The sequence below is a fragment of the Elaeis guineensis genome, chromosome 9 (genome assembly GCF_000442705.2).
Source record: "Elaeis guineensis isolate ETL-2024a chromosome 9, EG11, whole genome shotgun sequence".
NCBI lineage: Eukaryota > Viridiplantae > Streptophyta > Magnoliopsida > Arecales > Arecaceae > Elaeis > Elaeis guineensis.
In genome coordinates this window covers 28,313,448-28,340,291 of record NC_026001.2, presented here as the reverse complement: position 1 = coordinate 28,340,291, position 26,844 = coordinate 28,313,448, and the positions used below count along the sequence as shown (strand labels likewise).

Here is a 26,844-nt window from a genome sequence, read left to right as displayed (position 1 = left end):
ATCTTTCTTGAGCATGCTAAATTGGTAATGACCCTGAGGAACAGAAAGGTCTTAGAACAGCCAAGAAGAACCAATGAGCCCAAAACTCAAACCCTGACCAAACCCAAACCATCTAAAAAGAAAAAGGACTCGAAGAAGAGGGATGAACCAACTCCTCCAGCACCCACACCTAAAGTTTCATTTTCAAGTAATCTAAAATCTCCTGCACCATTGAATAAGAAGGAAGAAAAATTGGACAAAATGATGGAATTATTTAAGCAAGTCCAAATCAATCTCTCCCTTCTCAACACAATAAAATAGCCCTAGCTTATGCCAAGTTTTTGAAGGCTTTGTGCATATAAAAATGCAAATCTAAAGCATAAATCCTGAAGAAAGTTTGTCTTACTGAACAAGCCAGTTCAGTCTCCCAACTTGCTACCCCCTAAGCTTAAGGATCCAAGTACCCCTATCATCTCTTGCATCATAAGGGACCTACATATCGAGAAAACTCTATTGGATTTAGGGGTCAGTGTGAACCTTTTGCTTAGTTCAATGTATGAACTCTTTAATTTTGGAGAACTAAAACCCACTTCAGTTATTTTGCAATTAACTGATAGATCCATTAAAGTACCACATGGGATGCTAGAAGACGTGTTAGTTAAAGTAGATGAATTTTACTTTTCTATGGACTTTCTGATATTAGACATAAAATCTGGTAGCAACCTCAGCCAAATTTTTATCATCCTAGGTCGACCTTTCCTAGCAACAACCAATGCATATATCAATTATAGGACAGGAGTCATGGATGTCTCTTTTAGGAATAAGAAGATAAGATTGAATATATTCAATGCATTATAGGGACCACAAATTGATAGTTATTTTGAAGTGGATATACTTGAAGATGTAATAGAGGAAGCTACTCCTACAATCCTTTCGGAGCACCCCTACACACATGTCTAACTCATTTCAGAGTGGATGACTTTGATTTAGATAGGTATATTGAGGATGTGAATGCTTTATTAGAAATACCTAATTTCAAAACCACCTCACCTTGGGCTATGAAATATGAACCATTACCTGTGCCATCTAGCACTCCAATAGCTCCCCTACTAGAATCACCACCTATCCTAGAACTAAAATCCCTTCCTACCACACTCAAGTATATATTCTTAGGATCTAATGACACTCTCTTGATGATCATTACATCAGATCAGACTTTTGACCAGGAAGCTAAATTTGTCAGTGTTTAGAAAGACCAAAAGGAAGCTATTGGACAGACCATCACTGAATTAAAGGCATCGATCCATCCATATGCATATATTATGAGGTAGATGCTAAACCACATAGGGACATACAAAACAAAATAAAACCAAACATGCGAGAAGTTGTTAAGGATGAGGTAGTGAAATGGTTAGATACAAGATCGGATGAGCGACTCTTTGCACTCACTTCAAACCATCCTCCTTGGTTTACTCAATTTGTCAAATACTTGGATATAGGGCAAAATCTTTCTCATTAGTCATAGCAGGACAAGGATCGACTTTTCTCACAGATCAAATATTATTTTTGAAAGAAATCTGAGTTGTTTAACTATCGAGTGTATGAGCCACCTTAAGATTCAGGAGGTCTAGTTGAAGACTTTAAACTTAGCGCTTGTTAGAAGGTAACCCATTTTCTTAATTTTTTTATTTTTAGCTTTAAAAATAATAAAAAATTAACTAGATTATGTTTTCTTGTAGGGACTAGAGTCGAAACTTTGAAGACACCTCTCAATTCAAGAGCACACTTATCCTAGGTAGCATCTCTCCTTTTCTCTCTCTTTGTTGGTCATACTTTATTTTTCCTACACTATTGAGGATAATGTCGTTTAAGTTGGAGGGTGAGAAAAATAATAATAAATACTTGAATATCTGTCTATGTACTTGATTATGCTTTAAATTTGAGTTTAATCATACATTTTAAGAAATAATTAATACATAGTCTAAAAGGTTTTTGAAATATCGAGGGATCAAATATTAAGAAACCCAACAGATGGTCAAGTCTAAAATGAAAATCAATTTCTAAACATTTCTAACCCTCCTTATTAACATAAAAGAAGAATCTACTTCTTGTGTGTACAAGTGTAATATGTTGATGTATACAAAAGTTCCTTCATTAAATGTTAAAAAAAATTAATAGCAGGTTCTGAGCATTTTTCACTGAGTAACCATACCTCTTTACCTAAGTAAGCATTGATGTTCACATCAAAAAGTAAAAAATATGAAAAAATCCTGTTGTATAGCCAGTTTTAACGCATAGCCTGTTTGACCCAAGCTAGTAAGTTCGAGGAGTGTTCTACACCTAATGCCCTAAAGCCAACTAGTTTGGAAGTCGTTGGCCTAAAACTTGTTCAAGGATTAGACAAAAAGTTTAAGGGGCTAAGGTACTGCACCGACTGTACATACAAAAAAATAAAAATAAAATAAAATAAAATAACAATAGTGAATGAAAATAATACATTAACACACTTGGAGTTAGATGATTTAAAGATAAAAGTGAAGAGTCGACCAAGAAAAAGCTCTAAAAAAATTTTATGTTCTCCACTTAACTACTCTATTAAATAGTATTAATACCCCATGACATAGTTCGCTAATTTTCAGATTGAATATCATTTGTCTTTAAAATTGCTAGACAAAACACTCATCTCTAAGTAAAAAAAGTACATGACACTGGCTTCTCTTACTCGAAGATGGATAAAGTTCAAGTTAGAAAGTGTGATCAGTACACTAATATGTCATAAGAAGTATTAAAACTATTGATATTTAATCTCTAATTATTTAGTATTTGATACTTCTCATGCTCTTTTTCAGAAATTGTTAATCACAAGAATTTTATTCACAAACCAAGCAAGGTTTCCAACCAATACATACTATCGACCCATTACCCATATTTTTATGATCAATAAATCCAAGTTTTCAGCCACAGAAATGAGCACACAGGCTAGAAGAAAGCAATACATGACCCAAAGCGAACAGAGCCCAAAGAAGCCCACAGAGCAATGTTCAAGGTCCACAAGCCATGTAGTCCATGCACAACATACTAGAACTAGCCATGCGTGGCTCACAGAAAAATTCACCCACAAAGGAGCTTGGTCCATGTGCGGCACAGGGGAACAATCCCGCTCGATCTTTCATGTGGCTCATGGGGGGCTTCGTGGGAGCAGATTCAAACATGAGCGAGCACAGGCACGTGCAGGCAAGAGTGGGTGCAGCCAGGAATGGGTGCATGGGCACGGTCTTCATGCATTCTTGCATGCGGGTTTGGGATCAGTCAAAGCCGGCATTCATGCGTAGGTGCGAGCGGTTCAAGTGGATCTGTTCAGGTGCAGTCATGGGGTGGGCGCAACAAACCTGGAATGCATAGTGAGGGGTAGCTAGGGTTTTGGAATGTCATAACTGAAATAGGAAAGAGGGAGGCATGAGGATTTGAGAGACTTTGAGACTCCTAGGGTTTGAGGAGGCCTTAAGGCTATAAAAAGGGATGTGGGGGTACCTAAGAAAGAGAAGGATTGAGGGAGAAAAAGTTGAGAGAAAAATAAGAGAGAAAGAGAAAGGAAGAGGTTGGGGGATTTTAAAGGTGACATAAGAAGATTTTGCTAAGAAGATGGAGCCATCAACCAGCGAAAGCCAACCCATGAACGATTAAATCCACTAGTCTCGAGAGGGGAGAGGAAATCTTGTAACAACAGAGCGGTTTCATGTTCTATTTCTTCTTGTACTTCTTTTATGATATGAATCAATAAAGCTTCTCTTTTATTATATGATTGTCTTGTGCACTTTCATTTATGCTTATGCATTAGATCATAGTTAGAATAACCTTTGCTCTTTGAAGATGCACTGTGATCTATGGATATGAGATGTGCTAAGGAAAAGTTGTAAATCCTGTACTTTTCGAAGATGCACCATGATCTACAGATACAAGATGTACCGAGGGAAGCTAGGTGGTTTCTAGCTTTGATTTATTATTATTTCTTTTTTACTCATGAGATAAAATCCTAGAATAGCTTATGTCCGAAAGGATGAGCCATGATCTGAGAATACGTGTCATGCTCAAATGGAGATAAGCTATGTCCAAGGCTTAATTACAAGCATCTAAAATCATTAAAGAAATACAACTCTATTTTATACAGGACTGATTCATAACCCCCTGAGATAATCATTTTCTGCTTGATCCAACTCTTAATCTAGTTTCTTTCTAGTTTATTTTCTTTTCTTTTCTTTGCAACGCTTTTAATCCAACGATCTTAACTCTTCTGTAATTACAACTCAGCACATGGTCCCTATGGATACAATTCTGACTCACTACTATCTATATAATTTTGAATCGATGATTAACTTTAATTGCCTAAGACATTGATCAGGGCTCCTCATGACCATTAAGCACTCTTTGCCTACGTGTGATTCAAGCCGCGGCCATCCAGTGCTCCTTACCCATGGGCGAGTCGAGCCGAGGTCGTTTAAGTGCTCTTTGCTTACATGCGAGTCGAGCCATGACCATCCAATGCTCCTTACCCATAGGCAAGTCAAGCCAAGGCCATGTACTGCTCCTTGTTCACAAACTGATCGGACCATAGTCGGAGGTATCGACAGAAAGGGGCAACCCTCTGGGGTTCCCACGTAACTATTCAACATTCCTCATCGCTAACAAGTTGAGCAAGATCTACAAATAGTAAGCAACTTTGATCAATGCTTCAAAACAACCCTCCACGATATCTCACCTAAGCTCAAGTTGTGAGGGATAATCAAAGTCATGTGAAGATCAGAGAGTAAATAAAAAGAATATTTTATTCACCACAGCAATATCATTTATACAAAGGCTATGGCAATACAAGAAAAGCTAACAAAATTATAGCTTCACCAATGTCCTCAGCCACCAGTCTCTGAGCTTCGCCTTAGGTCCTCAGAGACATTTATACCTCTGCAAATGAGAGCCCCTGATTCTTGGGTCATGAGCCATACATTGGATCAATGCGACAAAAGCTGCAGGACTCGATGATGCAGGCCCTATCGTCTGTGAAGATGCTTGCCTTCATGGTGCACCTTCTCCAGGAACTAAGAAACCACACCCATCGGGGGCTAGGACCGCTCTCTAGAAGGGACCAAGACCCTCTTATACAAGTGAGATCCTAGAATGACCCCCAACTACCACCACCACAATTCAATGGGCAAAGCGGCAGACTTTCCCAATACCTCCCATTCCAAGCAATATGGCCCACTAACATGCCCCTTTAAGATGGATTCTAATCGAGTGAAGGTGCAGGGAGCCCTGTCGAAAAAAAGCAAGTAGCGACAACCCCATGGCATCAAGGAAGGTGACTTTATGGATACCAACCGAATGGTTTTCACCCCAACCAGGTGAAGCGCTATTTATAAGAGACTAGGCCTAACCAACTTCAACTGCTCCCTTTGACTGCAGGATGCATGTCACCCAAAAGGAAGTCTTAGAGACCATGCTTCTCGAAAGTCAGGGCCCCAGTCACACTCTTTAATAGGCCATCATTGTCAGAGCACCAAGCACTAATGCCTAGGGAGTGGTGCCCTTCAACGCATGCTCCTCCAAAGATATCTCAGCTCCGATTGAGACCTATGAAAAAGGTGCTCAACATGATGACGAATATAATTATGGGATATTCATACGTTTGTCTGAATCCTAACAACTAGATTGGTGGACTGATCCCCCAAAGATATCTCAACCCCAGTTGAGACTGCTGAATACCAGTCGGCAAGGCACCGACAATAGGAAAATATCCTGACCTGAGTTAGGACCTTTCATAAAAATCTGAAAAATGACCCAACGACAAAGATCGAGGTCAAATAAACCTAAGGAAATGATCTGACAAGTAGATAGCCGAGGAATCATTTTAGAAAAGACCTCAAGAGTCTTCGTCAGCCAAATCGATGTTAGAACATTGGGTAGGCAGCATGTGTATATTTCAAAATCTTTTTGAAAATGTAGCAAAAAATAAAACGGGTTAAACCCTTTAACCCCACATGCATGAGATCAAATCTAATCTTACCCAAAGCTCAGAAGAAAAACACATATATAATCTGAAATTTAGAGACAAGTATGAGATCGGATCTTTATACCTTAGTGCAAGTAGATATTCACCACTTCTAATGATCACGGATTCATAGATATTTAGCCACACATGTGTCCGACCTCTACAAATATCCACCGAGATCAATCTTGAGCTGATCTCTCCTCATAGAAGATTCTTCTTTCCAAGAAGAATCTTAGCCTTGAGATCTTAGATCAACATTTTGATCTGGACTGTGAGATCAACTCTTTGATCTGCAGCCTTCTTCTTCTTCTCCTCGTTCTTCGCTCTTGAAGATAAATCATCACTACCTCTTGGCGTGTGGAAAGGGGAAGCCCAACTCTTGGGCATGGAAGAGATGAGAGGGAGGAGAGGAGGCATGGAGCAGGAAGAGAGGAATTTATTTCATAAAAACTCTATTACCAAGAAACCCTAGAGACATGCTCTTTATATATAGGCACTACCCTGACATATAATAGGAATCCAATTATCTTAAAAAGATAGATTCTTATCTCATAAGAATCATCTACCTTTTTAATCTGATTTATTTCAATTAAAATTAAATATAATTGATATATAATCAACCCCTTTAGATAGGTACAAGGGGCACCCTATCTCTATAGGGCAGGTAGTTTGGGGCGCCAACACTTGGCGCCCCTTAAGGAGTTTCTTACCAAATGAGAGGGGGCGTGGCCCCACTCTCTCTCCTCATTCTCCAAACCTCAAAAAGGGGGCGAGCCCCACTTGCCAAATCCAGGGGGTTGGCACCCCCTAGTCTTGCTAAAAAGAGAAGATTGTACCTCCCATCTTTCCATCTATTCCACATGCACACTTAGAAATAATTAGGAGATAAAGAAGAGATAATGTTAGGATAATTATGCCAACTAATTGACTTAATCAAATCTTCTTTAGCTCACAATTAAAAGTTTAATTAAATTCAAATAAATTTAGGTTAGGTTTAAGGCTATAGACTTGATCAAATCGAAGTCTCAAGAAGAATTAGGTTTAACCATGTACTAGCATGGTTCTCATAAATCTAATAGAATTTCAATAAACCCAAACTCAATTAGAACTTCATAAGTCCAATTAGTAAATTCAAGATTAAATCTCTTAATGTGTGACCCCATAGATTCTATTATATCTGGTAGTGAGATATATTGTAATCTCCATCACAATATTTCGACACTCTTTTCGATGGATTGGAATATTTCTAATTCTATCTTTTGAGGGCCATCGATCATCAAGACGACATCCGATGAGTCTCACAATCCATCAGTGACATCTAGCAATATGTAATAGTAACTTAATAGAATAAAAGTACGAACTCTTAGGTGCAGTTATTGTATGATTTAGTTCTTCTATCGTGAGTCTCGATTTGACGGAGGTCATGGAGAACTCGTCAGACCTCATCGTCAGTCATATGCAAGATTGACTCGACTCGAGTTCATTTGTGAATCTCATGAAAACTCTTTTTCAGTATTCACACTTGCTTTGGTCAAAGAATTTCTGAACTCAGTCTCACAAATTACATAGGACTTCTCTTTTTCTATTAAGATTGATAGATTTCATCTAGGTGCATCCTACTCCAAACAGCAAATCTAAACCTACTGAAGTCAACATATACAATAAAGATCCGAATGGCTAGAGACCAAAAAAACATACAGTTAAACCCAGTAGCCTCATTGCGAATAGTCAAGACATCGCAGATCAAAAGATCACTCACACCACTGCAGCATCGAGAAGACCACTGACGAGTGAGTAGATATCCATAGGATTCTCGTATTGGTCACACTGTGGGTAAGTTGTTCTCTAACAACTACCGCACCTTCATTCCAGTGTCTTTACACCGTAGATCCGAGACTCATCTATCCACAAAGAAGGTGAACTATGCATCGATCTCAAATAGATTGATCATTATCCTCCGTGATGATCTTTTGATCAGGAACATTTAGAAATTAACCACTAATTAATGTATGTCTCAAATTCTTAATACTTTAAAAATATAAAAAATCATCTTTATTAATTTTTAAAATAAATCATGAACACATAAACATGATTGGAATAAAAAAATTTTTATTGATAATAAAAAGATTACAAGTACAAGTTTAGGCTCTAGAATTACATAATATATCAGCCAACAACTGACTTCTAGGATATAAATCTAACAAACTCTCACTGACCTAAAGTCAATTGGCCATATACCTAAGACCCATCTTCTTAAGTGAGCTTCGATCTTCTGTTGATTGAGAGGCTTGGTCAGTGGGTCTACCACATTCAGTGTGGAGTCGACTCTCTGCACCTCAACAAACTTTTTTTCGAGATATTCGCATATGATGTGAAATCACTGCTTATATGCTTGGACTTCTGGTGAGACCTAAGCTCCTTAGCAAGGGCTATAGTACCGTTGTTATCGCAGTGCAGTGCAATGATATCTGATGGCATCACACCCAGCTCTGCAACAAACTTCTTAAACCAAAAGACTTTTTTAGCAGCTTCAGAGATGATGATGTATTCGGCTTCCATGGTCAAATCTACAATGATCGACTGTTTGAAATTCTTCCAACTAACCGCACCATCAATACATAAGAAAATACACCCAGATGTAGACTTTCTATCATCGACATCAGCTATAAAGTCTGAATCAGTGTATCTCTCAACTTTTAGCTCCGATCCTCCATCAGAGGCCAACATCAAATTCTTAGTTCTTCTTAAGTACTTAAGGATATTTTTAACAATAGTCCAATGTTCTTCATCTGGATTCACCTAATATCTACTCGAGATACTCACGGCAAGTGCTATATCAGGACGTGTATATAATATGATATACATGAGGTTTACTATTGCCGAAGCATAAGGGATCTTGCTCATGCGTTGGATCTCCTCAGGTGTGTCAGAACACATCTTCTTGGAGAGATAAATATAATGTCTAAGGGGCAAAAGATCTCTCTTGGAGTTTTTCATGCTGAACCTCTTCAACACCTTCTCTATATACATATGCTATGAGAGTCCTATCATTCTCTTAGATCTATCCCTATAGACCTTTATACCAAGAATGTAAGAAGCTTTTCCTAGATTTTTCATGGCAAACTCTTTCGACAACTATACTTTGACCGACGCCAGCATGAAAATATTATTTTCAATCAGAAAGATATCATCCATATACAATACGAGAAATGTGACAGCACTCCCGCTGATCTTTTTGTACACACTCTGCTCCTCTTCATTTTTGATAAAATTAAACATTTTATCATATCATTGAAGTGAGTGTTCCAACTTCGAGATGCTTGCTTGAGTCCATACATGGATCTTTACAGCTTGCAGACCTTGCGATCACTATCACTGGACGTGAAACCCAGAGACTGCTCCATATAGATATCTTCCTCAAGATATCTATTTAGAAAGGTAGTTTTTACATCCATCTGTCAAATTTTATAATCATGAAATGCTGCTATGGCAAATAAAGTACGGATGAATTTTAGCATGGCTACGGATGAAAAGATTTCATGATAGTCAATGCCTTCATGTTGACTATAATCTTTCGCGACTAGCCTTGCCTTATAGGTCTCTACCTTACCATCCGATCCATTTTTTTTTTGTAAATTTATTTACATCCAATAGGTACAATACCTTCAGATAGATCTACTAAGGACCAAACCTTGTTGGAATGTATGGAGTCAATTTCTGACTTCATTACTTCCATCCATTTCTCAGAGTCTACATCTAACATTGCTTTATCATAGGTTTTGAGATCATTCCTAATGTCTCTATCTTCCATAAGGAATACTTTCTCTAAATCCTCTGTAAGAATATCTAAGTATCTTTTAGGAGGATGGGAGATCCTACTTGATCTACGAGGTGGAGAAGGTATCACATCTACTGGCTTATTACTGGATTCAAGTTCTTAAACTTGATGCTCTTCAGAGATTTTTTCTTCGAGCTTAATCTTTCTCTCACTGCCTCCATCTTGGATAAACTCTTTCTTCAAGAAGATGGCATGAAGCTCATAATCATATTGTGATCCCAGGAAGATAGAAGTAATATCTCATGATTTCTTTAGGATACCCTATAAAATGAGTCGTAAAGAATCTAGCCTCTAACTTGTCTGCTTGCTATCGCTTGACATGGACCGGACATCTCCAAATCTTGAGATACCCAAGAGTTGGTTTCTTACCATGCCATAACTCATATGGTATGGTAGGAATAGATTTAGAGGGAATCTGATTCAAAAGATGAATCACTGAAAGTAAAGCATATCCCCAAAGAAAGACAAAAAGTTTGTGAAGCTCATCATGGATCGGACCATATCTAAGAGGGTTCTATTCCTCCTTTTGAATATCCCATTGAGATGAGGTGTCTCTGGAGGCATCCACTGTGAGACTATGCCATTATCCTTAAGATAGATCTAAAATTTTTTACTAAGGTATTCTCCTCCTGATCTGATCAAAGAATCTCTATGAGTTTTTCGATCTATTTTTCTACTTCATGTCTGAACTCCATGAACTTTTCAAAAGCTTTAGACTTTTGGTGCATCAGATACACGAACCCATACCATGAATAATCATCGATAAATGTTATGAAGTAGATATAGCCACCCCTAACTTGTACATCAAATAGATCACATACATCAGTGTGTACTAAGGCTAATATCTCAATGGCCCTTTCCCTTTGTCCCACAAAGGGCAGCTTGGCCATTTTTCTTGAAGACACGATTCACAAACTGGGTAAGACTCAAAAGTTAATAGTCCCAGAAGATCATCTTTCTCCAGTTTGTTAAGTCTGTCCTCTCCAATATGGCCTAGCCTAAGGTGCCATAGATATTTTTGACGAATCCTATCTCTAGGTCTCTTAGACCCTATGGCATTCACTATTTACTCATCAATATTTATACTCGCATCCATATACAAATGATAAAGACTGTTAATTAAAAAAGTATGTACATAATTTTATTTTAAAATAAATTGAATACATGTCTTTATTGAAATAAAAATTTAGTTATTCTGTGCCAGCACAGAGATAGAAATCAAATTTTTACTGACTACAGGTACATAATAACAGTCTTTCAAAAATAAACTAAGTCTAACGATAGTCGCAAAGGATAAGTTTCGATGGCCACAGTAGCAACCCTTGCTCCATTGCTGATCCGAAGAGTGATCTCACCTTCCCTCAGCCCCTTAACTTCTTCAAGACCTCACATAGAAGTGCACAAATGAGCACTTGAATCAGAATCAAGAACCCAACTAGAAAAAGAAAAAATCATTAGATTAGTTTCAATAACGAGCAATTCAAATGTACCTTTAGAAGGTCCATTCTTCTTTTTGCTCTTGACAGTCGTCAGGTAGGCTGGACAGTTTCTTCTCTAGTGGCCTTCGATATTGCAATGGAAATACTTTTTTTTATCATCGGCCTTCTTTGAAACCTATTTCTTGGGCTTGCCCTCATTCTTCTATTTTTTGTGAGCTTTTTCTTCTTCTTAAAAGAAGACTTTCTTTTGGAGGAAGCCCGCTCCACAACTAGAATTGTGCCCCTTGAACTCTTCAAGATGCTCTCTACAGTCACCAATATATTCAATAACTCAGGCAAAGTGGCATCGATTTTATTCATATGGTAGTTCATGATGAACTGCCCATATGAATCAGAAAGAGACTAGAGGATCAGATCCACCTATAATTTTTTATCCATGTTCATACCAAGCTTCTGAAGCTCCTCTATGTCCTTGATCATTGTCAGATAATGATCGTTGATAGACTTTCCATCATGCATCTTCGCTCTGAAAAATTTTTGAAAGATCTCAAAGCGAGCTATGTGACTTTACTCACCATACAACTCTTGTAGGTGAGTTAGCATCTCTCTGACAATCCTCATGTCTTCATGCTGTTGCTGAAAATCATTGGATATGGACACTAAGATGTAGCACTTTGTCTTGTTATCTTCATCTATCCATTTCTCAAGTGCAACTCGTTGATCAGCGAATGGACAAGCAAGTAACACAGGCCTTCTTGATCTAGGACATGGGTAAGTTTCTCAAAGTTGAGAACAATTCTCAGATTCTGGAGCTAGTCTTTATAATTGATGCCGGTCAATCTATTTGTATCAAAGATTCTAGCTAAAAGATTTGAACTCGATATGGTTATCTGCAGAGAGAATAGTTTCTAATTAGATTTTGTACTTATAAGATTGTTTGTTCTAAGGACTTTAAAAACAAATAAAGGCTCTCACTATTTTCTCGAATCTCCCACACTCCTTGAATGGAGAAATAAAAATCTATATGCGATGATTTCAAGTGAATACTGTGGTCTCATTAATCTATACATATCTCACCTAACAATTATTGGTGAGTCAGATCAATGAGTGAACAACACTTTATCCATTGCTTCACTAAGCAAGATGCAGTGAGCTTGATCTCTAAATTCTGTAGCCTTACCTAACAGTTATTGGCATATTTCTTAGTTAAGTCAGATCCATCGTTCACCAGCGGATGCAAAGCCATCATTAAGACCCTCACCTAATAGTTATTAGGCCCAACCCCATCTCTACCCCGAGACATCAAATATCAATAGAGTAGTTGTACCTTCTTGATCAATCGAACCACTGTAACCAGTCGAGAATGATCAATGCTAGGAAGGCATCCGTATCTCTACAATGATGGAAGACCTCTAAACTTAATATTTAATGAGGAGATTTGAGTTTAGATCTCTTCTAAATCAGTAGATCTGACATCCGACTGATTATATTAGGTCAGCACATCAATATGTCTAACCATCCTAGTCGGCATAGGTAAACTCGAGTCAACAAGTAACCTAACACAAAATCGAATCTCTTAAGATGGCCAAGTAAGTTAAGATGTATGGGGATCCCTTCATTGCTTTTCTTAGATACTAATCAAAATTGGTTAGGTCAGACAATGAAATCAATTAAATAATCACCATCTAAATACTTGCCTTAGACACCAAATTGATCGATTAAAATCGATTGGTTAACCTATTGAAATGGATCTGAACCACTGAGCCAAATTCGATCTTGAATCAATCAACTCACATAAAAATGTAAATCGATGCGACCAACTATAACTAAACTCGACTTTGAGCCCTTTTGATCTAATCTTAATCAGCCATCGATTAGGTTCAATCAACTATTCAAAATTAAAATGGATTCTAGCTTGATCTAATCAATTAGACCCTAATTGTAGTTTGATCACTTAGACTTAATTTGTTCAACCCATACCTACATACAATAATATAATTTTAGATCTAAAAATAATTTTTAGATTATATTTTATTGCATGCAATTAGTGACTTATAATCTTTGAAACTGTTTCAGATCTAAACCTTATTTCATATATCAAATATATATAGTTTCATATCTAAATTAAATATGCATCACATATACATTAAATTTTAGATCTAAAACTAAATTTACATATATCAAATACATATAAAATCAGATCTAAACTAAAATTAAACATATCACATATGCTAATTTTTAGATTTAAAAGATTGATTTAATTATTTTGAAAATAGTTTTTTAAAATTGATCAATCTTGTGCTAGGACAATCTTTACAATATAAGGAGTAAATCCTATACCAGGATAACTTTATATCAGCACAAAATTGATTTTAAATCATAAAAACTTTTAGATCTAATAGAAAACCAGATCATATATATTTTTAAAAATCAGTGGCTCTGATACCATTGTTAGAAAATCGGATAGGCAGCATGTGTATATTTCAAAATCTTTTTAAAAATACAACGAAAAATAAAATGGATTAAACCCTTTAACCCCACATGCATGAGATCAAATCTAATCCTACCCAAAGTTTAGAAGAAAAACACATATATAATCTAAAATTTAGAGACAAGTATGAAATTAGATCTTAATACCTTAGCACAGGCAGATGTTCACCACTTCTAATGATCATAGATTCATAGATGCTTGAGCCGCACACATGTCTGACCTCTACAGATATCCATCAGAATCAATCTCGAACTGATCTCTCCTCGTAGAAGATTTTTCTTTCCAAAAAGAATCTTAGCCTTGAGATCTTAGATCAATACCTTGATCTGGACTATGGGATCAACTCCTTGATCTGCAGCCTTCTTCTTCTTCTCTTCGTTGTTTGCTCTTGAAGACAAATCACTACTACCTCTTGGCATGTGGAAAGGGGATGCCCAACTCTTGGGCATGGAAGAGATGAGAAGGAGAAGAGGCATGGAGAATGGAGAGAGAGGAATTTGTTTCACAAAAACTCTATTACCAAGAAATCTTAGAGACATGCTCTTTATATATAAGCACTATCCTGACACATAATAGGAACCCAATTATCTTAAAAAGATAGATTCTTATCTCATAAGAATTCTCTACCTTTTTAATCTGATTTATTCTAATTAAAATCATATATCATTGATATATAATCAGCCCCTTTACGTAGGTACAAGGGGTGCCTTATCTCTATAAGGCAAGTAGTTTGGGGTGCCAACACTTGACACCGCTTAAGGGGTTTCTTACCAAATGAGAGGGGGCATGGCCCCACTCTCTCTCCTAATTCTTCAAACCTCAAAAAGGAGGTGAGCCCCACTTGCCAAATCCAGGGGGTTGACGCCCCCTGGTCTTGTCAAAAAAAGAAGATTGCACCTTCCATCTTTTCATCTATTCCACATACACACTTAGAGATAATTAGGAGATAAACAAGAGATAGTATTAGGATAATTATGCTAACTAATTGATTTAATCAAATCTTCTTGGACTCACAATTAAGAGTCCAATTAAATTCAAATAGATTTAAGTTAGGTTCAAGGCTATGGACTTGATCAAATCGAAGTCCTGAAAAGAATTAGGTTTAAGCATGTCTAGCATGGTTCTCATAAACCTAATAGGATTTCAATAAACTCTAATCCAATTAGAACTTCATAAGTCCAATTGATAAATTTGAGATTAAATTTCTTAATGTATGACCCCATAAGTTTCATTCTATCTGGTAATGAGATATATTGTAATCTTCATCACAATATCATCGAAACTCTTTTCGATGGATTGAAATATTTTTAATTCTATCCTTCGAGGGTCATCGATCATCAAAATGATACCCGATGAGTCTCACAATCCACCAGTGATACCTTGTAGTATGTAGTAATAATTCAGTAGAATGAAAGTATGAACCCCTAGATGCAGTTATCGTATGATTCAGTCCTTCTATCGTGAGTTTTGACTTAATAGAGATTATGGAGAATTCATCAAACTCCATCATCAGTCATATGCAAGATTGGCTCAACTCGAGCTCATTTGTAATTTTCGTAGAAACTCTTTTCTAATATTCACACTTGCTTTAATCAAAGATTTTTTAAACTCAATCTCGCAAATCGCATAGAACTTCTTCTTTTCTATCAAGATCGATAAATTTTATTTAGGTGCGTCCTACTCCAAATAGCGAACCTGAACCTATTGAAGCCAACATACACAGTAAGGATCTGAATGGCTAGGGATCAAGAAAATATGCAGTCAAACCTAGTAGCTTCGCTGCGAATAGCCAATGATACCACAGGTCAAAAGATCACTCACACCACTGCAACATCAAAAAAATCACTGACGAGTGAGTAGACATTCATGTGATTCTCATGTTGATCACGCTTAGTGCAAGTTATCCTCTAACAACTACCTATACATTCATCCCAATATCTCTACATCACAAACTCAAGACTCATCTGCCCACAAGGGAGGTAAACCGTGCATCAATCTCAAATGGATTGATTACTATCCTCCATGACGATCTTTTGATCAAGAGTACTTAAAAATTAACCACTAATTAATGTATGTCTCAAATTCTTAACACTTTAAGAATATACAAAAATTATCTTTATTAATTTTCAGAATAAATCATAAATACATAAACATGATTAGAATGAAAAAAAAAATTTATTGATAATAAAAAGATAACAAGTACCAGTTTAGGTTCTAAAATTACATAATGAGTCAGTCAATAATTAGCTTATAGGATACAAATCTAACAATCAAGACCTCTATAGAGAGAATAAGGGGATTAACCCTCTGGAGACCCCTCACAGCCATCTGACACTCCTTAGGAGAGTTGAGTAGAGGCCGAAATACAATTACGAGATATTCGGATGCTTGTCTGAATCCTGACAAATGGATTGGTAGATCGATCCCTCGGAGATATTTCGACCTTGGCTATGACCTCCAAATACCAATCAGCAAGGCACTGACAATGGAAAGATATCCTAACCCAAGTTAAGATCTTCCATAAAAGTTTTAGAACTGATCCAATGATGAAGATCGAGGTCAAATAAATAGACAAAAATGACAAGGCAATAATATAGCCAAGAAGTTAGTTCAAAAAAGACCTCAAAAGTCTCTATCCAGCAAATTGAGACCTCTACAAAGGAGAATCCAAGTACCTTGATGATTCTTTCGATGGCAAAGATCGAACATAATCCAAAGTCCATTACTTGGTAGTCATGCAAGTGTGCAATGGTAAAAAGGCTTCGACAAAATATGTTCACAGAATAAAGAGTCGAGAAGCATTCAAGAGAAAGGATAGAGGTACATATGATAAAGACTCATTTTTTATTAACTTAAATTCTTATTATTCAATCGGTGCCTAGGAGGGCACCGAGAGAACAAGCAAACATAGAAGAATGAAGATCTAATCCTTATCCGATGAAACACCCCCAATTCTTCATCGCTGTTGCCGGGGCAAATGTGCCTAAGGTCCAACTGTTGGGGTAGATCCCTCAATTATGGAACACAGATCACCCACCCAAGATCATAACAACATCCAAAAAGTAGATGTTGATACCACATGAGAAAAAGAAAAGAAAGAACAACAAACAAACATAATAAAAGTATGTGGATCGGCCTCAAGCCTATCTCCATGAGGTGTGCAAGCTTCACTATCAGAGAAACAAAATCAAAGAATATAAGAGAAACTCACTATTCAATCTTTGTACAAGATTCTCTAAATAAGAAGCCCCAAAACTCTCATAAAAGCTCTCTGAAATCTTTCAAGAAATCTCTCTATATAACCAGGATGTCACCACCACCTGATGTGACAAACGGCTCATCAATTGAAGTTATATAGGCTTCAAAAATTTTAAAATAGTGTTTCACTAAGAGACCGAGTCTAAATCAAACCTCATATTCCATCCAAACTGTTCGATCATGATCGGCTGAAATCGTGGCCATCCAATCGCACAGAATCAGCCCCTTCCTAATCAAACTCAAAATTGATCTAGACCATTCGATCATGATCGGCTCACTCCAGAGCCATCAGATCATGCCTCCAATCCATGCACGCCCCGTGAGCCATGATATCTAGTGTGGTCCATGGTGGACTGCGATACCCTCGTGGGCCTAGGCACCTGCGTAGCCCACGCACGCATGCTCGTGCCTGTCTGGGCCGGCCTAGCGCACTACTGACCCATGTGTCAGTATGCTGCCGAGCCTGGCCCACACCATCGCTGGCTTGAATCGGCCCGTGAGCTCCTCCGACGGCCCATGGGCTATACCAACTGCTCCCAGCCTTCTCTCATGTGTTTCTTCTTCATTTGGTCTCCATTTGGGCTATTCTTAAGCTCATTGGATTCTGTTTGTCATCTTGGATCTCGTTCTTGACTTATTATGGGCCGAATCTTAAGATATTTTTCTCAAAAATCTCATCTCGATTCGATGTTCAACCTCCACCTATCTCTGAGAGCCTATGATCCACTCGTTCTACACCCAGGGGCATACTTGATGTCTCATGGATGGGCAAACATTGGACTCAAGCCAGGCCGCTCGATCCAGCTCCATCATGGGTTGTGTCCACTCTGACCAAAGATCTATTCGAAGAAGTCTCTTGCGGCAATAGGAACTTCATTCTAAGATGCCGCCTCTCATCCTCCCTAGCCTCCCATCTTGTGTCCGATCCACTTCTACCTGGAGCTCCACCTCACACTAGGCTCACCCTAGCTCCTGAAGCTCCAACTTACACTGGACTCCCTGTTAGGTAATAATGTCCTCCTCTGATCTTTTTTCCCTCAATATTACCCTATCATCGTGCATGTCCTTCAGGATTCCATCGCCAGCTATCCACCTATAATTGTTTGAATCCAGTTTGCTTAGTGAGATAAAATTCTATCTGAAATTGGATATGTATCGGATCTCGTCACTCTCTTTACTACACCATCATGTATCCTCTAGCTGATTATCCCGATGCCTCTGATCGTACAGCTCGATCTATCCGATAGATGAACAGTATCTCACTACTCTCTAACAAGTTAAATAGCACCTTTCTATGATATACATGATGGATGCATGTAGAATCTAAAATTCATTATTGAAAAGAAGTAGATATCTCATCAGATTAATAGGACATCATTCTCTGACTCATTATTGGCTGTTGTTGCAGTAGCGCTTATCCGATCGCTGAGTTAAGGATAATCTCTGACACAATGCCCCAACTCATCACATCGGTAGCATCTTATCTTACTAAGATCCCTCATCCTAGATCTAGATCATCCTCTTGTGATCCTCTGTTGCTCCATCTACTGCACCTACGCCTTCAAAAACCACCAAAGCTGAGCTGCCGCCATCTGAGCTCGAAGTCTGGTTCTCTTCTTGAGAACCTCATTTTGGAAAATCACCATGATGACCTCATCCATCTTGATGGTACTCTTTCCTACTAAAAGAGTAATCACCAAGAACATACGAAGGGAAAAGCAATGCTAGCAAGACCAACGCTCTGGTCTTCTCCTCAACCTTCTCACCTATACTGAGAAGATCGATGAGAATCTTTTGAAAATAGCTGAGATGCTCTTACACGCTCTGTCCTTCATCCATCTGTAGTTGGTAGAACTATCTCCATAAGAAAGAGCATTGATGAGAAACTTCGTCATGTACAACTCAAATTTCGACCATAATACTATCGAAAAGTTCGTCAAGTACATGAATTAGCATCTCATCCATCAAATACATGCGGATGGTACTCACCATCTGTATCTGTAGCCACTCTCAGGTCTTCTCCTCCATGGTGGTCGGCTTTTCTCATTCAAGAGAGAGTTAATCAATCCATGTTGGATGAGCACGTCCTTTACCCTCACTGACCATAAGAAAGAATTGCTCTTCCTGTCGAATCAGTTGATCTCCACCTTAATTGTGCTTATCTTCTCGATCTTCTATCTCGATCAACACCACCTCTATCTGGACCATCTGATACCACTTGTCTATGGTAACCAGGCTCTGACACCACTTATTGGGGTTGATTTCTCAATTACGAAACATGAATCACCTGCCTAAGATCACAACAATATCCGAAAGCGGATGTTGATACCACACAAGTCAAAAAAGAAGAAAGAATAATAAATAAATATAATAAAAATATATGGATCGATCTCGAGCCTACCTCCATAAGGTGTGCAAGCTTCACTATAAGAGAAACAAAATCAAAAAATATAAGAGGAACTCACCACTCAACTCTTGTACAAGAGTCTCTCAACATGAAGTCCTAAAACTCTTATAAAAGCTCTCTGAAATCTCTCAAGAAGCCTCTCTACATGACTAGGATGTCACCAGCTATCCAACATAATAAACGGCTCATCAATCAGAGTTACATAGGCTTCAAAAATTTTAAAATAGTATTTTACTAGGAGATCGAGTCCAAATCAAATTCAGATTCCATCCAGATCGTTCGATCATGATGGACTTAAATCATGGCCATCCGATTATGCAGAATTAGCCCCTTATCTTCTGATCAAACCCAAAATTCATCTGGACCATCCGATCATGATCTGTTAGATGTATGCCTCAGAAGTCAGATTGGCTGACACATATACACATTCTAGGACATAATTTTATAATTAATTTTTAAAATAAATAAAATTTAGATTATTTTTCATTCATATTGTATTTGAATTGTGTCCATGAATTATCTAAAAAATTAACGGATGATGACACATATTCTCAACAGTTAAGAATTTGAGGTATGTACCATTAGTGGTCAATTTCTAAATACTCCCGATCAAGTAGATCATCACAAAGATAATAACTGATCTGGATAGATCAATGCATGGATCGCTTCACTTCGTGGGTAGATGAGTCTCGAGTCGATAGTGTGGAGATACTGAAGTGAGAGTATAGGTGCTTGATAGAAATCAAGGATACTGAAAGTGACTAATATGAGAAATCACTAGCATGGCTACCTACTCTCGGTGACTTACTCAAAGTTGTAGTAGTGTAGATAGTCCTTTGACCGACGGTGCCTCGATTATTCATAGTCAAGTTGCTATAGTTTGACTACACCAACACTTATTTAATTTACCTAACCATTCAAAATCTTGAGATGTATGTTGGCTACAATAGATCCATTGTAGGTATAGGATGTACACCAAGAAGAGATCTATCGATCCTAATAGATAGAGAGAGGTCCCATGCAGTTCATGAGATTAAGTCCTAAAATTTATAACCATGGTAGGTGAATAATGGAAAGATATTTTTATAAGATTTCACATGGACTCAAGTTGATTGAAACTAACATGACAGATGAATGGATTTGACGAGTTATCTTTGACCTACATCTTGTCGAGACTCACGACAGAAGAATTAAACTATATGGTAACTGCATTTAGAGGTTCAATATTTCATTCTGTTGGATTACCACTACATACTGCTAAGTGTCACTAGTAGATTGTGAGACTCATCGAGCATTATCTTGATGATCGATGACCCTTGATAGACAAAGTTAGAATTGTTCCAACCCATCGAAAGCAGTTTTGATGATATTATGATGGAGATCATAGTATAGCTCACTACCAAACATAATAGAACCTATAGGATCACACACAAAAATATTTTTGTCTGATCAGATAGTTGATTAGTGATTATAAATTGCTATTGGAACTAATCGTCAATGTGATTGATGATTAATCCAGTGCAAGAGTTGCAATAACGTAATTCACTAAGAGTTAGTGAGTCATAGGAGGATTAATTAGTAATTGGATTGTTAATTGGCTCAATTTGATTGAGCAGTAAGGTTGAAATCAAGTCTAATTAAATTAGATTTAATTTAGATTGATTTGAATTTGATTAGATCAAGCCTTATTGAGTTATGTGATAACTCAATTACAAGAGAGACTAATTCCTGATTTAATTAGAAATTGGGTTCAACGAATTTTCTAATTGGATTAAGATTTTATTGAGAGATTGAATTTCTAATTAGATTAGAAATATTTTTTTTCTTGGGTGTAATCAATTTCTAAATTAGTTAGGAATTAAATAAGCATCAGAAGGAGGATTTTAGTCTATTGGTACTCTCTTTCTCCCTTAGTGCCTAAGCTCCACCATGCCACTCCTGTCCACATGCACCCCCTTATTTGCATGAAAAAACTCATGCAAAAAGCCCTCTGCACATCCCTTTCTTGCACCCTCTTTCTTCTGGATAAAGATAGGGAAGGTTTAAATTTTATTTGAACCTTGTTTCCTTATCAGGATGAGATTTAATCTCATCCAAACTTTCTTGGATGCCAAACCATAAAAGGGCTTCCTTTCGTGCATGAAAAATCAGATGAAGATCTAATTTACCATTTTTGATTTACCATGAGAAAAAAAAAAAATAAAAGGGGCATTCTCTTTTGTGCATGGGGTATCCAAGAGGGAAAAAAAAGGGAGGTGCTAACCCCTTGGCATTCCATCTTGGGCGTGAGCTTTCTTGGGGTTTCATCCTCTTGGGTGTTGGGTTTAAGGGAAGAGAGAAAAGAAAAGAGAAAGGGTTCTCTAGACTTAAATCTTTCCTTCATCTTCCTCCTCTTCAGAGATCTAAGAGAGTCTGAGAGATCTGAAGAAAAAAATAGATCAACCATCAAGAAAAGACTTCTGCAAGAAAGCTAGCACTCTGGTGAAGTCAAGAGCTTCTAATCGGATCGAAGACTTCATGTGAGTATCCGCAGAGATTAGACGTGTGTGTGGCTCAATGAAGACCTCATCAGATTACCATAATCATCAACAGCGGAGATCATCAAATCATGTAAAAGTATCAAGATTGATCTCGAGTTTTTGATTTTATTTGAATCTGATTTTTCAACATCTTAAAAGTATGTAATCGATCCTGTTGCATGTAGATTAGATCTACTTCATGCATGTTAGATAGATTAAATCATTTAATCTAGATCAAATCTTTATTCCATAGTGTTCATATTTTAAAAGTTAAAAAATCTACACATTCTTTTTCTGCGTGCATGATCTCAGATGTGCAACATCCTTCAAATGGTATCAGAGCCAGATTGTCATTCACATTCACTTTTAAGATCCGAAAATTAGATCTTTAGATCTGATAATCAGATCTATAGATCTGAAAATTTCTAGTTAAAGTTCGAGGTTGTTCTGTTAGAAGTTTGTTCTAGAACGATCGTTGAATGTTATGTGATAATGTGTTAATGAGAATTTTCAAATCTAATTTTTATAAAATTATAATCTGATTTTATATGATGCATGAGATTATGATCTGATTTTATGTGATGCATGAGATGTATGTCATAAAATGATCATGTTAGATTTATGTTGCATGAGATATATAGATCTGAAATACATATATTATAATATGATTTTTATGTGATACGTGCGATATATGCTTGATCTATGTAGCATGAGATGTGTATGTTTAGATCTAAAAATCAGATTTAATAATTAGATTAGATCTAAGTTAAAATATGTGATGGATTAGATCCTGCTAATACATGAGATGTATGAAATTTTTATGCATATGTGATATGTGTAGGTGTAGATTAATTTCTTGGTAGTCTAGTATTTCGAGAATCATAGAAAATACCATCCTGCCATAGAGGACTATGGTGGAAGAGGTATCTATACGAATCAAGAGGAAGTACTATGAAAGAAAAAGAATTTATTTTTATGTAAAACCCTAGATCCGAACCATTTAGGATCTGAATATGAATCAAAATTTTATGTAGTTGTGTATGAGATGCATAATTAGATGTTTAAATATAAAATAGTTTCGACATCTAAACTAAATCTGATTTCATAATATACTTAATTAAGATCTAAAATTGAGAATTAAGAATCTAAAATTAAGACAATTGAGTTTTATGTGGTTCATCGATACATGTACTGGTCGCATCGAATCACGACAGCCTTGATATAGGATGTATCGTGAACTCAAATTGAATATGGTTGTGATTGCAATTCGTAGTGGGGAACCGAAGCTAACTCAATCTTGAATTGATGGACCAATTGGATGTCTAAGACAAAAACATAGATGGTGATTATTTAATTAGGACCGTTGCCACAGACAACGGAGAGCCTCCCACATATTTTATCTTATCTGACTATTTTGATGACCAATTTTGATTTTGTCATGCTTAAAGTTGAATCCACTTCAATTTGCATTACACCATAGGATTGATTTGGTGAGATCAAATCAATATCTCTTTAGTGAATCCAATTTAATTGTGGATCTACATGAGATGTAGTAAACAATTAAATCTAAGAGACCTAAATTAAAACCTGCTCAATAATATTAAGTTGAGGGGTCTTTCACTATTGTAGAGTATCGTGCCCTCTTCGATGTTGACTATTCTCAACTGGATACAGTGGTTTAGTTGCATCAGGAGAGAAGCAAACACTCTATTTGTAGTGGGGTGAAGATGGGGTTGGATACAAGATCTATCAAGTGAGGGTCCAATGATGGCTTCACTCATGCTCAATGGTGGGTCTGACTTAATTAAGAAATAAGACCAAGATCTGTGAGGTGAGGTTTCAGGACATAGAGACCAAGTCTGCTATAATTTATTTGAGAAGCATTGGGCAAGAGTTGTCCACTTATTGATTGACACATACATCAAAATCTATCAGGTGAGGCAGTGTACTAATCGGTGGGATCGTAGTATCCATTAGGAACCTTAACTTGTGAAAAAATTTTAGAATGGAGAAATCAGATCCTATTGGATACGGTTCGATTCATGATGAGCTTCATCGATCTTTCTCTATTTTTTTGGAGACATGTCTTAATGACTGCCAATTACTTAATTAATAGGGTTTCTTCTAAATCTGTTTCTACCACACTATATGAGATGTAGCATGGTAAGAAGCTGAATTTTTGTTATCTCAGAATTTAGAGATGTCTGACCTATGTCAAATGACAATAGATGGACAAATTAGAGGCTAGGTCTATGAGAGCTTATTTTATAGGGTACCCAAAAGAACCTTTGGGTTAAAGTCTTTGGGATACTATTTTTACCTCTCAGAGGATCACAATGTGATTGTGAGCTAGCATGCCAAATTTTTAGAAAGAGATTTTATCCAGGATGGAGGGAGTGGAAGAAAAATTCAACTCGAAGAGAGTATCTCTGAAGAGCAACGAGCCATAGAGCTTGTGGAATCCGTTCCACCTCGTAGATTCATTAGGATCTCACATCCTCCTGAAAAATACATGGATATACTTGAAGAGGATGTACAGAAAATATACATCATGGGTGATGTGGATCTTATTGATGATCCTAAAATCTATAAAGAAGTGATGTCAAACATCGACTCTGAGAAATGATTGGAAGCGATGAAGTCAGAAATTAACTCAATGTATACCAATCAAGTCTGGACCTTAGTAGATTCACCAGCGGAAATAGTTTCTATTAGGTGTAAATGGATCTTTAAGAGAAAAAATGATTTAGATGGAAAGATGGAGACCTTTAAAGCGAGGCTTATGACTAAAGGTTATGGTCAGTGTGAAGGCGTTGACTATCAGGACACCTTTTCATCAATAGCCATGCTAAAGTCCATTCAGACACTGCTTGCTATTGTAGTAGCTCATGACTATGAAATTTGATAGATAGATGTAAAAATTATCTTTCTGAATGGATATCTTGAGGAAGATATCTATATAAAATAGTCTCTGGGTTTCATGTCCAGTGATGGAGATCACAAGATTTGCAAGTTACAAAATTCATCTATGAATTAAAGCAAGTATCTTAGAGTTGGAATACTCGATTCAATAATGCGATCAAAATATTTGATTTTATCAAGAACGAGAAGAAATCGTACGTATTCAAGAAGATCAGTGGGAGGACTGTCATATTTTTTATATTACATATGGATGACATCCTCCTAATTGGAAATGACATTCTCATAATGACTTTTGTGAAAGTTTGGTTGTCCAAAAAGTTCTCCATGAAAGACCTTAGAGAAGCATCCTATATTCTGAGAATAAAGGTCTGTAGAGATAAATCTAAGAAGATGCAAGATTTGTCATAGCAACTGTACATAGAGAAAGTGCTAAAGTGGTTCAGCATGAAAAACTCTAAGAAGGGTCTATTACCCTTCAGGCATGGAGTTCATCTCTCTAAGAAGTACCCTAGTACATCTGAGAAGATTCGATGTATAAGCAAGATCCCTTATGCTTCTACTATAGAGAGCCTCATGTACATTATGCTATATACTTGACTTGATATTGCCCTTGCTGTGAGTGTCACAAGCAGATATCAGTTGAATCTAAGTGAGAAGTACTAGATTGCCGTGAAGAATATCTTTAAGTACTTGAGAAGGATTAAGGATCTCTTCTTGAACTTTGGAGGAGAAGATTTGCAAATATAGAGATACACAGACTTAGACTTTATGTCTGACACTGATGATAGAAAGTTTATATCAGATTATGTGTTTCGATGTAATAATAGTACAGTTAGCTGGAAGAGTTTCAAGCAATCGATTATTATCGATTTCACTGTAGAGGTAGAGTACATCACCACGTCAGAGGCTGCTAAAAAAGGATTCTGGTTCAAGAAGTTCATTGGAGAGCTGGGTGTGATGCCATCAGATGTCATTCCACTCTTCTACGATAACAATGATGTCATAGTGCTCGCTAAGGAACTAAGGTCTCATCAAAAGTCCAAGCACATCGAGTGATGATTTTATCTGATTCATGAATACCTCAAGAAGAAGTTCATCGAGGTACAGAGAGTCGACTCCATAGAGAATGTGGCTGACCCACTGACCAAACCACTGAGCTAACAGAAGATTAAAGCTCATCTTGAGAAGATAGGACTTAGGTTTATAGCCCATTGACTTTAGGTCAAGTGAAAGTTTGTTAGATGTATGCCTTAGAAGCCAGATTGACTGACACATGTACATATTCTAGAGGTATAATTTTATAATTAAATTTTAAAATAAATAAAATTTAGATTATTTTTTATCCATATTGTGTTTGAATTTTATCCATGAATCATCTAAGAAATTAACAAATGATGACACATATTCTCAAGAATTGAGAATTTGAGACACATGTCATTAGTAGTTAATTCCTAAATACTCTCGATCGATAGATCATCATGGAGATGACGACTGATCTGGATAGATCGGTGCACGGATCACTTTCCTTCGTGGCTAGATGCATCTCGAGTCGACAGTGTGAAGATATTGGAGCGAGAGTGCAGGTGCTTGATAGAGATCAAGAGTACTGAGTGTGACCAACATGAGAAGTCACTAGGATGGCTACCCACTCGTCAGTGACTTACTCAAAATTATAGTAGTATAGATAGTTCTTTGACCTGTGGTGCTTCGACTGTTCGCAGTTCGATTACTGTAGTTTGACTATACCAACACTTGGTTACCTAGCCATTCAGAATCTTGAGGTATATGTTGGCTACAATAGATCTATTGTAGGAATAGGATGTGCACCAAGATGGGATCTGTCAACTTTGACAGATAAGAAGAGGTCCTATGTAGTTTATAAGACTGAGTCCTAAAATTTATGATCATGGTAGATGAATGATGGAAAAGAGTTTCATAAGGTTTCACATGG

The 26,844-nt window shown here is 37.0% G+C and overlaps 1 pseudogene; it reads right to left on the bottom strand.

Moving 5' to 3' along the window:
• Window positions 1-26,844, bottom strand: part of LOC105051264 (U-box domain-containing protein 44-like) — a 97,705-nt pseudogene that overhangs the window by 65,082 nt on the left and 5,779 nt on the right.